This window comes from Leptodactylus fuscus, chromosome 8, assembly GCF_031893055.1.
Source record: "Leptodactylus fuscus isolate aLepFus1 chromosome 8, aLepFus1.hap2, whole genome shotgun sequence".
Classification (NCBI taxonomy): domain Eukaryota; kingdom Metazoa; phylum Chordata; class Amphibia; order Anura; family Leptodactylidae; genus Leptodactylus; species Leptodactylus fuscus.
In genome coordinates, this window is record NC_134272.1 from 50291185 (window position 1) to 50304172 (window position 12988).

A 12988-nucleotide genomic window follows, 5' to 3' on the forward strand; every position below is an offset into this window, starting at 1 on the left:
CCTGTCCGGTGGAGTCTATACATGCAGACACAGAGCTGGAAGCAGTTGGATCCATGTTCTATAAAGTGGTGATACCGGAGCTGAGCTGCAGGACTAGCGCCCAGCCACTACACAGGGACCGGAGCTTTCTGCTGATCAGTAAGGGGGCCAGCCCCCCCACTAAATATCAGATATTTACGGGCTCTCCTTAGGATAGGCCACAAAATTCGATATCCTGAACAACCCTTTTAATAAAGTAAGGGGGGTGGGACTGAGAGACATTACAGTGATTCCTCAGTCCCATAGGGGTGGATGGAACAGTGTTTGTGCATGCTCCATTCACTCCGGTGCAACATTAACTACAGAGAGTGCAGAGAAGGGTGGCTAAAATAGTTAGGGGAATGGGTGGACTGGAGTACAGAGACAGAGTAACAAATTTGAAGTTATTTAGTTTAGACCTAATAACAAAGTGCAAATACATGAAGGGACAACACAAACACCTTACAAATTATTTTTTTCGACCTTGGCCGGTGGCAGCGACAAGGGGACATCCTCTAACACCGAGAGAAAAGAAAATGTCACCATCATCATAGACGAGGGCACTTCACTGTATAAGCGGTGAGGCCACAGGATCTGGTGATGGTGGAGTTATTGTATAAGTTCAAAAAGGGCCTGGATGCCTTTCTTTAACAAAAAAATATTACGGGTTATGGGTTTTAGATTTTGGTAAAGACAAGTTGATCCAAGGTGTTATACTGATTGCCGGTTTTGGAGTCAGGAAGGAATGGGACAATGTGGCAATTGGCATAAGCCTCATGGGTTTTTTTTTGCCTTCCTCTGGATCAACACTGTAGAGTGTAAATTGGACTAGATGGGTCTGTGCCTCATCCAACCTTACAATTTTGATTTGACCAGCTGTGTAAAGGGGCCTCCTAATTCTACCCTGACAGCTCAAGTCAGGGGACAGAAGGACGGGATATACTGAATTTACATGCCCTAGCCTCATTTCATATGAGATAAGCCACCTCCAGGGGTGTCTGGCAGCAGCTTACCCTTCTGAGAACACATGCACACTCAGTCAAGCCAAGCATGCACGTGTAGTTGGGAGCTGGAAGCAATGAAGATTAGGCAGACAGCTATTGAAGGTGTTTTGCCATCTTTAGAAGTGATTTTTTATTAAAATGTATGAATATGTATAGTGGACAGAAAGAACTGGCACACCACTTCAATTGTTCTGAGAACTGTGTAAAGGACCAGGGAACAGGTGTAGAGGGAAGAAAATGATGTAGGGAAGGGTTCTTTACAGGGAAATGATACTATACTGGCATTCACGAAGGGCTAGATACTTATCTAACAGCAGATGGCATTGAGGGGTATATATGATTTAGAAAACTCAAACGTGTTATAACTATGTTATTATTTCATTGTTATCTCTTCTCCTTTATGTTGATTATTTTTAGGGCTGGGCACTGGTACATAGGGCCCACCAGTAAACTTCTCAGCCTGCGCTCTGGGGATAGACATGGTGAAAGCCATTGTCCCTCTGCCTTACCTTACAAACGCAATGAGCGTCACCATCAGTACTCATGGGAGTGACCATTGTGCTTGCAATGTATAGATGGCGTCTGTGGGCATTTAAAGTGATCATGGAGCAAAGGGGTAAGTAAGGTCATTTTATTACATGTGGGAGATATTATATGTGGAGGCAGTATGGAGTTTATTATATGATACATGGGGGGCAGTGTGAGGTATATTATATGTGGAGGCAGTATGGAGTTTATTATATGTGGAGGCAGTATGGAGTTTATTATATTATATGTGGAGGCAGTATGGAGTTTATTATATGTGGAGGCAGTGTGAGGTTTATTAAATTATATGTGGGGACCATTATATGTGGAGGCAGTGTGAGGGCTTTGTGCGGACCATTATATTACATGTGGAGCACTATGAGGGTCATTATATTACATATGGGAACACTGAGAAGGGTCATTATATTACATTACACTGAAGGGGCCATTCTACTGAATTTGAGAAGCATTATACTACATATAGGGACACTGACGGGGACAATATACTACATTTTGGTGCAGTGAGAGACCATGTTAAAGTATGGGGGGGGGGCATTACATAACATTTATAAGTGATCGCTACTCTGGGGTACTTGATTGGGGTATTTTTTCAATAGGGGAAACTTTTCTTGAAAAGGTTTAGAAGCACTTGCGTAGAGGATATGTCTGTTAAACACCACAAAGGACTCCCTGTGACAACATGTAAAAATATCGACCAAAATGGTAGTCATCCTCACAAAAAGTCAATGGAGCAACCTAAACTAAAGAGTATCAGCATGAACTATAGCTGGTTATCCATAACTCGTCCGTAGCTGAGAAATTGATTTGGTTATAACCCCGCATTATGCAGTAAAGACTTCTGGGAAAGTCGGGCATGATGTTCAGGGTGCTTCCCATAGAGGGCGGCATAACAGAGGCACTGTCTCCCTGTTTACATCTTGGGAGACAGATTTGCATATTCTTCCCATATGTAATTCTAGGTATAGTATTATAAAGTATAATATATGTAGTATAAGATAGTATTTGTGACTAGAGAGTGAAATATCACTAGGAAAAAACATGGTACGTGCGCAGTAAGAATGAAAGGGATGTATATATAGGGTCATAAGTTCACCGCCAAAAGCTACAAACAGCTGAACAGGGGAGCGGGATGTTGTTAGGAAAAATCTGACACCTAATGTGACCCTCATTCACAAACCTCTGGCTCCGACTGTGTCCAATTTTAACAGTAAGAGAAACACAGGAAGCCAGGAAGGCTCTCCATAATGCCGCACCTCCCTACATTTCTTCCCTCATCTCTGTCTACCGCCCAACCCGTGCTCTCCGCTCACTCAATGACCTAACACTTACATCCTCTATTATCAGAACCTCCCATGCTCGTATACAAGACTTCTCCCGAGCTGCACCACTTCTCTGGAATGCTCTACCCCGGACAATCAGATTAACTCCCAACTTCTACAGTTTCAAACGCAAACTAAAGACGCATCTTTTCAGACAAGCCTATCACAATTCCTAATGCACAAAATTGTCTGAACACTGTATAAGCAATGCCGCCCCTGCTACCTCTTGTGTCACCCTCTCTACCTCATAGATTGTAAGCTCTTTTGAGCAGGGCCCTCAGTCCCATTGTGTGAAATGACGTTCTTTGTTATGTATGTCTGTATCTGAACCCTATAAATTGTACAGCGCTGCGGAATATGTTGGCGCTATATAAATAAAATGTATTATTATTATTATTAAGCCTTCACAATGTGAATTGTTTGCGGGGAGATAATTTTTTTTAAAAGCAAAATGTGTATGTAGTACCCCCGACCTGAACTTTCCAAATCCATAAAAACATTCCTGGCTGTGCAATATGCTGGTTTATACCAATAAAAAGGGTTATTTGATCAAGAAACCCATTCTATTTACTCTCCTAGGGAGTTCTGAGTTAATAGAGGAGGTCTCCTGGTCAGGATCATCAGCTCTTGGACAAAGAGGAGAGTGGTTACAAAGAGTGTCTCTAGCCCTGGAGGACCTGTCCTGTCCTGTATTACAAAACACGTTATTTATATGAATAGGGATGTGTAATGACTAATTCCACCTGTAGTGGTGCTGCAGGCAAACGGAATATTTCCCCACAGATGATTACTTGGGGGCCCTTAGGAACGCTTCTAACAAGTTGAGCATGACCCCTTTAAAGGGGATCTGTCACCAGCAACCTCAGTATCAAACCAGCCAAAGGCCTGGCCTAACAAACTGCCTGCCAGTATAATAAAAGGTAGTGCAATGCATTATAACAGTGATCAGATGGTGTATATCGGCCACCGAAATAATGTTACAAACAGTGATCAAAATTTTATTGTATTGAACCAGTAAATACATTTATCAAGATATTTAAACAGTTTGGTGAATGGCGCAAAATTTATAGCATAAAAACATAGACAAAAAAATAGACAATAAAAGTTAATCAATGAAGTATATCTATCCCAAAATGGTGCCATTAAACACAAACGCAAATAATGGTCACTAAAAGGTTAAGGACAGAGACCCTAGAAGAAGTACTACTAGTACTACTGAAACTGCATATGGATGCATCCACTCTTGATCTGGAGGATTTGATGTGACTACATAGTAATAGAGGTTGTTCACTCGTACATACCCCTTTAAGAAGTACCGTATATACTCAAGTATAAGCCGACCCGAATATAAGCCGAGGCCCCTAATTTTACCATAAAAAACTGGGAAAACTTATTGACTCGAGTATAAGCCGAGGGGGGAAATGCAGCAGCTACTGGGAAATTTCAAAAATTAAAATGGTCGGAGTTTTTGGGTGCAGTAGATGCTGGGTGCTGGGGAAGGTGAGGGGGTGTTCTGGTTGTCTGTCTGCCCCTTCCCTGAGCTTGAGGACTGTTTTTTCTTCCCCCAATTGGAATTCAGCCTGGCTGAATATAGGGGATCTGTAGTGCTCCTATTAACCCCTTCCCGATGGAACAGGAGCACTGCAGATCCCCTATATTCAGTAGACCAGGCACTTTCAGACACAGGATACCTAATGTGTATGTGTTTCGCAGTCATTTTCTACTTTTGTATGTATTCTAGGGAAAGTGAGAGTGATTTAGAACTGTTATTTTTTTAATTTTTTTTTTTAAATCTTCTTTCTTTTTTTGCACTATTTTATGGGAGATTCTATACATTAATATTGCGGCTGGTCATAGCCCCCCCCCCCCCCTAAAAAAAAAAATATTTCTTTTCTGCTGACTCGAGTATAAGCCGAGGGGGGCTTTTTCAGCACAAAAACTGGGCTGAAAAATTCGGCTTATACTCGAGTATATATGGAATACTTATACTCGAGTATATACTTACAAAATACAAAATATCAAATACAGCACTGTTATATCAATATTAGATCATGAGTTTAGATTGTAAAACAAGAATTAAAAAATAATGTGTATTATTTTATAGCAGTATAAGAGCAGGTTAGGATCTTGCGTAGACAGATATATCACTTCTGCTCAAGTGCCCAATTTTCCTCCCACTCATATCTGAGCCACCATAGCCCCACGCAGTCTCAATATAAATACTAAGGTGAAAAAACAGCTATTAAATAGGAAGATATTCGCTAAGTAGAAAATGACTTCATTTGGTGCCGCTCACAAAGCACCTTGTCACCCAGCAATGGTGCGGAGAAGACTAAATTACACATAAACACTCAGAGGGATGTGAAAAAACACCAGATGTTACTAGAGCCATGATATCATTGTTGTATACAGGATCCAGTTTGTTAACTGCTCCTACGCCTGAAGAAAGAAGTCCAAGAATAGAAAAAATCCAATACTAAATTGCCTTAAAAAAAGAATGCATTGTTTGGATGGGTCAAAGTGGGGTACCTTGGGCCCTCCAGACAAAATGACTTTCTTGTTATCAGAGCACACACAGGACACATCATATTAAAGGAAGGTGAATATTGATGAAATGTCCTTGAGATAGTTCATCAATATCTGAATGGTGGGGGCCAGACACCTAAGACCCCCACAGGTCAGCTGCTCGAAGTGGCAGTGGTGCACAGGTGACTACTATTTCTGCTTCATAGGCCACTTACTCGAAAACTCCTCTAATATCTTGTGCAAGTCCAGTATATTACAGATACAGGTCTATAGTACCAATAGCCAAAATGGTAGAAAAATAACATTGCTACAGGTTTACTATTGTGGTTACAACCAGACATGAACATAAATGTGGAACATCTTTTTCGCAATGTGGCACATCTAGTTTGGGCGAAAATATTTCAACTTGCTCGACATAAAGGTGTGGATTCTCATAAAAAGAAGACTTAAATGTGCCAAAATTGTGTTGTGAAATTCTGGCCCTAAGTAAAGCAACTAAAAGGTGGTATAAACTTAGATAAGAGTCTACAGATATGTCAGATTTATCATCCAGACACTGGTAAATTTGGTGTACATTCAGACTGCCTGTCTAAATGTATACCTTCCAATTATTAGTAATTATGGGCTAATGTGTTGCTTGGCTACTAAAGAATACATCAGAACATAGTTTATGAGTGTACTGTGTTCATAAGGAGTGCGCCCTCCACCCCCAGGATGGTAACTGATGGACCATGGTGATGTACAGCATGGGGACTGTAGGGGAGCACTTTTATCTCATGCCATGTGTCACGCCTGCACCAATCTGACATTTACGACCCATTAAGGATAGGCCATCAATATCCAGTCTTGGAACCCTTTTATCTGTCATATCTCATAAGAAATAGACCCTAGTAGCAAACGATAAATTTAATGTCAGCTACACATATGGTTGTCTTCTGAGCTTCGGGGCTCATCATAGTTTAAGTCTATAGAATGATCATCTAGTACTTCGGTAAAATATTGCTAACCTGATGGCTATGACCGCCATCATGAATACTTGCCATCATTTGCTCAGGTTTCTTTGGGAAACCGATGCCACGTGCAAAATTCAGGTGAGACAACATCCCAATTTACATGTCGCCACAATCTCTATAGGTTAGGCCATCTCCCTTCTAGACATTTCAATGTTCTCTATGGCCACACCAATTGTTTGACATGGACACAAAAGTGCCCAAGTCCCTTATAAAATTACAGACCCAGGAGATGTGCCAGCTCTTCCGGGACAGGTCTCTCTCTTTGTTGAGAGCCTCCTGGACATTCCTGATTGAGTTGGCAAGTAGGCCATCATATCATTTTCCCAAGTGGCATGCATATCAGAATGGTATACAGAAAGAAGCAAACATGCTAAATGAAAGCTAAAATGCATCAGAATTTATTCGTTTTTATAGACACTTTTTGCACCTTACAAGGTGTTACTTAGGATATGCTAAAATTTCAAAGTAAGCCAGGGAATAGCTTAGACAAAACTGTCTTAAGATATGGGAATTAATGCCATAGCACAAGCCACCGCGATAAATTTTCAGATTGTACTTACACTGTCTAAATATTAGACAAAATTTGTAAATCTGCCCCATTGTGTATAACTTCTGCATGTCAATACTTTCACTGAAAAGACACAACTCCCACCACAATCACTGCGTACTATATATATAAACTCTTAACCTGGCTAGGAATCCAGAAGAGGGACAAAGTCATTCCATTATATTAGATTATTATTACTGAGCTTCCCTTTTTTGTGGTTTTGGGTGTAGTTACCTTTATGGGCTGGTAATATTTATACACCTGTGCCATTACTGTTGTGAACAATGGTTTATAAATGGAGCCCGACCTAGAAGCTGTGTAGCTAAGGACAGAGCACAATAAGTTGGATTTATGTTTTAATACTATTTACCCACAAGGTTTACAGAGTGTCCCCAGCCTATGGAGACAAATAACCACATTTTCTCACACTTTAAAAATAAATACAAGCAAGTATTTCACATTTTACTTCAGCCCCTGCATCCTCCTATGGCCATCATTAACCCGTGTGTGCTAATGGTGCCTGCTATTTCCCCATCTGAACTTAAGAAGTTGTGATATAGACAAACTTATCCTCTGTAGATGTCTTATAAAGGTACCGTAACATCCTGTAATTTGCCCACAGCCCCATAGAAGTGAATGGAGCGCCAATAACGCAAGGAGGTCTTTTGGAGATTGGACCCCCAGCAATCAGACCCTTATCCGGATAGGAAATAAGTGTCCATAATGGGATGCCCTTATACCATATTAAAGAGTGCTAAGTTAATACAATGTGTCTCCAAAATGGGTAAGGTAAAGAGAGAGGTTAAAAAGAGGGTCTCCTGCATTGGCCTGCTTTCATACAAACATGGCATTTTGCAGGTGTAAGCCGATGGCTGGTCAGGTAATGGAGGGGGTGTACATCTTACCCAGACTACTCAGGTGGGTGAGATGAGAAAACTCCAGGAATGTTTCTTCTCAACAGACAACTTTCGTCTGCTGAGCATTTTGGTAAATGCTCAATATTGGGCTGGATTTTTAGGAATGACAGGTAGGTTGGTAGTGGGACCTGTCATTCCACCCTCCTCCAGTCCACACTTTGGGGATGTTCCAGCAGCGACTCAACTGCAGAGAGTCTCCTCGTCAAGGAGGCTTAAGAAGCCAGCTCCAGCAGCAACACTTTGGCAGAGCTTGGCTGGAGAGCCAAAGAGAGAGGTCGTTTTTTTGGAGCTGTGTCCTGAATTATTCAACTGGCTTTTGATTTCTGCTATTATAGGTGAGGTAACCTACTCTATGTTTAGTTAGAGTCTAGCCAGACAGGTATTTATTTTTGTATTGTTTTCCTTTTGTTGCTGCTTATTCTTTTCATGCAATGCATTTTTGTGACACCGTGACCTTGCTTGTTTTTAGTTAGGGTTCTTTTTATTGATTAGTTTTGTGTATTCTAATAAAATTTTGACATTAAAACTCATGTGTTGTAAAAAAAACTTTTTTTGATTGAAGAACTATTCCTAATAGGTGAAGTGTATGCTATAGTAGGGGTAGTCTGTGTATTTGCCTAGATTATTGGAATTGTAGGTTGAAGAATATAAAAAAACTAATGTTGGACATTCTAGTCAGGGGTGAACACAGGCATCTGAGGGCCCCTATGCAAGAACTGTGGTAGCTCAGGCATTTACCCAGTAGATGATGCTGTTAAGGTGATAGGGCCCCATGTTCTATTGAACACTTACTGCCATATTTTCCCATAAATGAGAGCAGATTGCCGAGGTTCCCAGCAGGAGAACACTCTACAATTGGCTTATACTATTCTGACAAGTAGGTTTTGACCAAAGCTGAGAACCACTTATATATCACAAGTGATAACCATGGTATATTACCTTATACTTTTACATCAGACTCCCAGGCAATAAAACGCAATTATACTGGTATGATTTACATACTGGTTACATGTATGATCCCATAATCCTTCTTCAATTACGGGCTCGGAATTGAAAGGTCATATTTAATTTAGGCTGCACTGTAAGAGGAGAGACTTAGTAGGGAGTCACTCTGCGATCAGATTACCCAAATTTTTCCATGGACAGGATAAAAGTATCTACGTTGGCTTAGTTACTAAGTAAATATCTGTTCATTTATTTGACATCATCTGACTTCCTCTCAGTGCTCACCAAATAAATTACTTACCGGGAGTTAGAGAAAGTTCACATACCAGCATGTGCGGCTGATATGAAATATATATACTGTATATGTAACAAGATACAGGTGGCAGCAATCTGCATAATGTGAAGCGCTGGCTAGGAAAGTAAAATGCAAAGTCATCTCTCTAACACCTCGTCCAGAAATCTGTGGCACCACAACGGGGCAAACTGAAACACTACTTGGTGCACATTAAAGGAGTTTGTCCAATAACATCATTTATCCCTTATCAACTGCATCTTTGTGGGTCGATCCAATGGGGGCCCACCATTCACAAAAGTCACCCTTTAGTTGGCTTACTTTGTGCCAAAATTTTTCAATACTATTTTCGCTGTGGCTCAGACCACTGGGAGTCCACAATTCACAAAATTCACCCTTTAGTTGACTTACTTTGTGCCAAAATTTTTCATCACTATTTTGGTACATATTTGGAGCATCATTCCTCTTTTAAGCCACGATTCCTTTTTCTGATAATCCACACCCCCATCGAACGTGTTGGAAAATTCTAGCCCCCATTGTGCCAGAGATGCACTGCCCTGCGCCAAAGATGTGCCATGTTTACGCCAGTGTCTAGTCGTATTCAGAATAGTAAATCAGAGGCATTGTGTGCATGCATCCTTGTGTTTCCTTCACATACTTTTTGGAACTCGAAATGCATTTTATAGGTTTTTTGGTGTTTATTTATTGTTCAGAGATTTTTGTCATGCAATTTTTATCTATGGAAAAATGTCTGAAAAATAACCCCATACCTAGGCATGGATTCTGAAAATGTTCAAAAAGAAAAAAAACAAACACAAAAAGCATACACTAGTTGTTGCGTGTTCTCTAATGCTTTTTTTTATGGTGGGTGCTACGTACCAAATGAAAATTTTGCACATGATGGAATTCAACCTAAGGCTAGCCCAAAGAACAGCGGTCAGTCAGCCCCATACAAGTAAAGGAAGCAGCGATCGGGACTTGGAGACCCTCATTGTTGTGATTGCTGGGAGGTTCAGTAAAAAGACCCCCAGCAATCTGACTATTATCCTAAATCTGTGTGAGGCATAGACATGCTGGGTTCTCCAGAGGGTATTCGTAGACATCCTATATTCCAACTCGACAGTGGTCCCAAATATAATAATCTTCTTTATTAAAATTGTATTTATTACAAAAAAGAAGTATTTGTAAATGGGTTCAGTGACCCAGATCACCCTTGTAAATAAATGTAAAAGACAAGTGAAGATGTATAGTTATATGCTGAATACTTGGGATGGGTAGGATTTTTTTCCAATTGTCCTTTTTAGGGTCAGAAAGGAATTTTCTCCCAGAGATGAAGACCAAATCTGACTGCTCCATAGCGATATGCTTTTGACTTCGTAAGGATTATTACATATACTGGGAACTACATCCATCTATAAATAGGGCATATTACAAGTCTTTGTACTACATATAGTAATCTCTACTTTACTAATCACAAAGTACTTATCAATCCAATGAGAAGGAAATGGGGAAATTATTGCAGGAACAGTTTCCTGATATGTAAGCCGTCCTAGTAATAATGAGCATCCTGCAGCTAGGCTAATGCTAAACATGAGATCAAGCTGCTGGAAAATCGCAGGGCTCGCCCAGTGAAAGGAAACACATCAAGTCATGATCGTTCCTCATAATACCTATGATTAAGTCTTTCAGGGGCCCAATTATCTGCTCCATGACGGGATAGGCCGGGAAGAATGGCGCAGCTGCATCAGTCATTCTGAAGAAGATCGGTTCTGGAAAGTTTCCAAATTCACACAAAAAAATGTAAAAAAAAATATTCCTGTTGTCACCACATGATGTGAGTTAAGGCTGGGTTCCTCTGTCCTGCGGTGGTGAAGGTCTCTCTGGAGGATCTACTTACGGTAAATTAGATTTCTTTATCAGGGATTCGATATAATGATGAAACAGGATTGAAGGCAGATAGCGTAAGTCATGAAAGAATATAACTGAAGTCACTGAAAAAGAATTTATACAAAAGCTGCAGGCGATTAGATTTTGGCCAGAAGTAGAAGAATCTTTCCCTGTGAATGGATCCATGACAATGGTATACGGCTGGTCAGATAACAGTATATCTTATAATTACCTCCGCATGTTGAGCAACTGAAACGATGACCCCTACATAAGTTGGTCATACATCTTCAATAGCTGTCGGCCGAATGCTTGTTCAGCCAATAGTTATCCCTAACCCTCCCTTTTCTCCCCTATAGTATACATGCATGTACTGTTTGTAGACTTTGTCCTGTGTTCTCCTGTGTCCTCTAACTTTCATTGTTTTTGTCATCTATGATAAGAAATTACGTTGTGGCAGTTTAAACAATTGCAGAAGTTCGGGTTATCTCTGCTACATCTGGATATTACGGGCACATTTTTGTACCTATATTATGGTCATGTGTCCATGTGTTTACTTATCCCAACCAATTCAAAGCATCATATATCCCTATGACGCTGTGTGTTAGGCTGACTCTGGACACTTGACTGCAATACTGAAGAAGAGCCAGAATATTCTTATTAGATTTTATTTTTTAAATATTGATATTTATTTATGATGTCAGATACTATACTATAAAACTATATTATTGGTACTATAAATATGCTGTATGATGTTACTGGCCCCAAACAGTGTAACTGTATTGGATTTGTTGTGTTGGCGTGGTAAGACCTGCCATCTCAGAAAGTGCGCCAGAATGTTTGTCGCGTTGGAAAGAGATTATTTTGGGACATCAGAAAGTAAGCCATAATTTTGGAGCATCACAAGGTGCACCCTATTTATGAAAGTTACGGCACGCGACCGCCTAGTTTGAAGAGCCGCAAAATATGAAGCAGGTCCTATACATATACATATTTGCGTCTCTGTCCATTCAACTCAATGTGATAAGCACAGGTGACACGCGGATATCAGTTGTAGACCCCACACGGTTATGTGCAGGAGGCCTACGACAGCGCAAAGATCGATAGTAACAATAAATAAGCCCCTTTGTACTGGATCTGTGATAGTTATAAAGAAGCACGTGCCTCCGTGACTTAACAGCTCCTGCACTACCATTTCAGGGAGAACATATAGAAATCTACAGCCCATACTGTACACTTCTCATATCGGTGCAGGATCCATCTTCTGAGACCCTGCTGTGTCCCCCAGGTCAGAGGGGACTACACATGTCATAAGAGTCCTAGTATACTGCGATACTGACACCAGGACAAACAGATATACGTCCTTAAGACTTTGTTCACATCTGTGTCATAGTATTTTCTTTTTATATAAAACAGAAACCATGACACTATGGGCATTTCCATATTTACAGGAAGACTAGTGCAGCATATTGAGATATTCTTCCCATCAAATATCTGTAGCAATATCTGATGTCCGGTATCTGTATCATATCTGATATGTGATATGAGCTTAGCCATATACAGGGTTGCCAAGCAGAGAGATTTTAGCAACCAGTCTCATTCAGACTATTCGGTTTCAAGTAAACTGAACTGCGGGCATATAAATCGAATTTTTGTACCAATACATAGTAGGACAAGCTATTTAATATTGCATAGGTTGACAATTGTCATGCACCTGCTAGCACCCATTCTCCTATATATACTATATCTTTCGTTGAGTCCATGTTAGTGGTGGATGAAATGTGTATTGTTCCCTGCGCTGACAGGTGGCGGTGACGGGCTTTGTTCTCAGAGCGGCGAACTCTTCCCACGACCGATGCTCCACGGTTCGTCTTGGGAAAAGTTCAGAGACAGAGAACATCTCTAAATAACATGACAAGTAAACAATAGTCTGTTACAGAAGTCTCAAAATGTCTGCCTGTTACATCTCAGCCGGCT

The 12988-nt window shown here is 40.6% G+C and overlaps 1 protein-coding gene across 1 annotated transcript in view; it reads right to left on the minus strand.

Annotated features, from left to right (window-relative positions):
- The window catches only part of IQCK (IQ motif containing K), a 74413-nt gene that overhangs the window by 49983 nt on the left and 11442 nt on the right, over window positions 1-12988 (minus strand). The gene's annotated exons all lie outside the window — the stretch shown is intronic.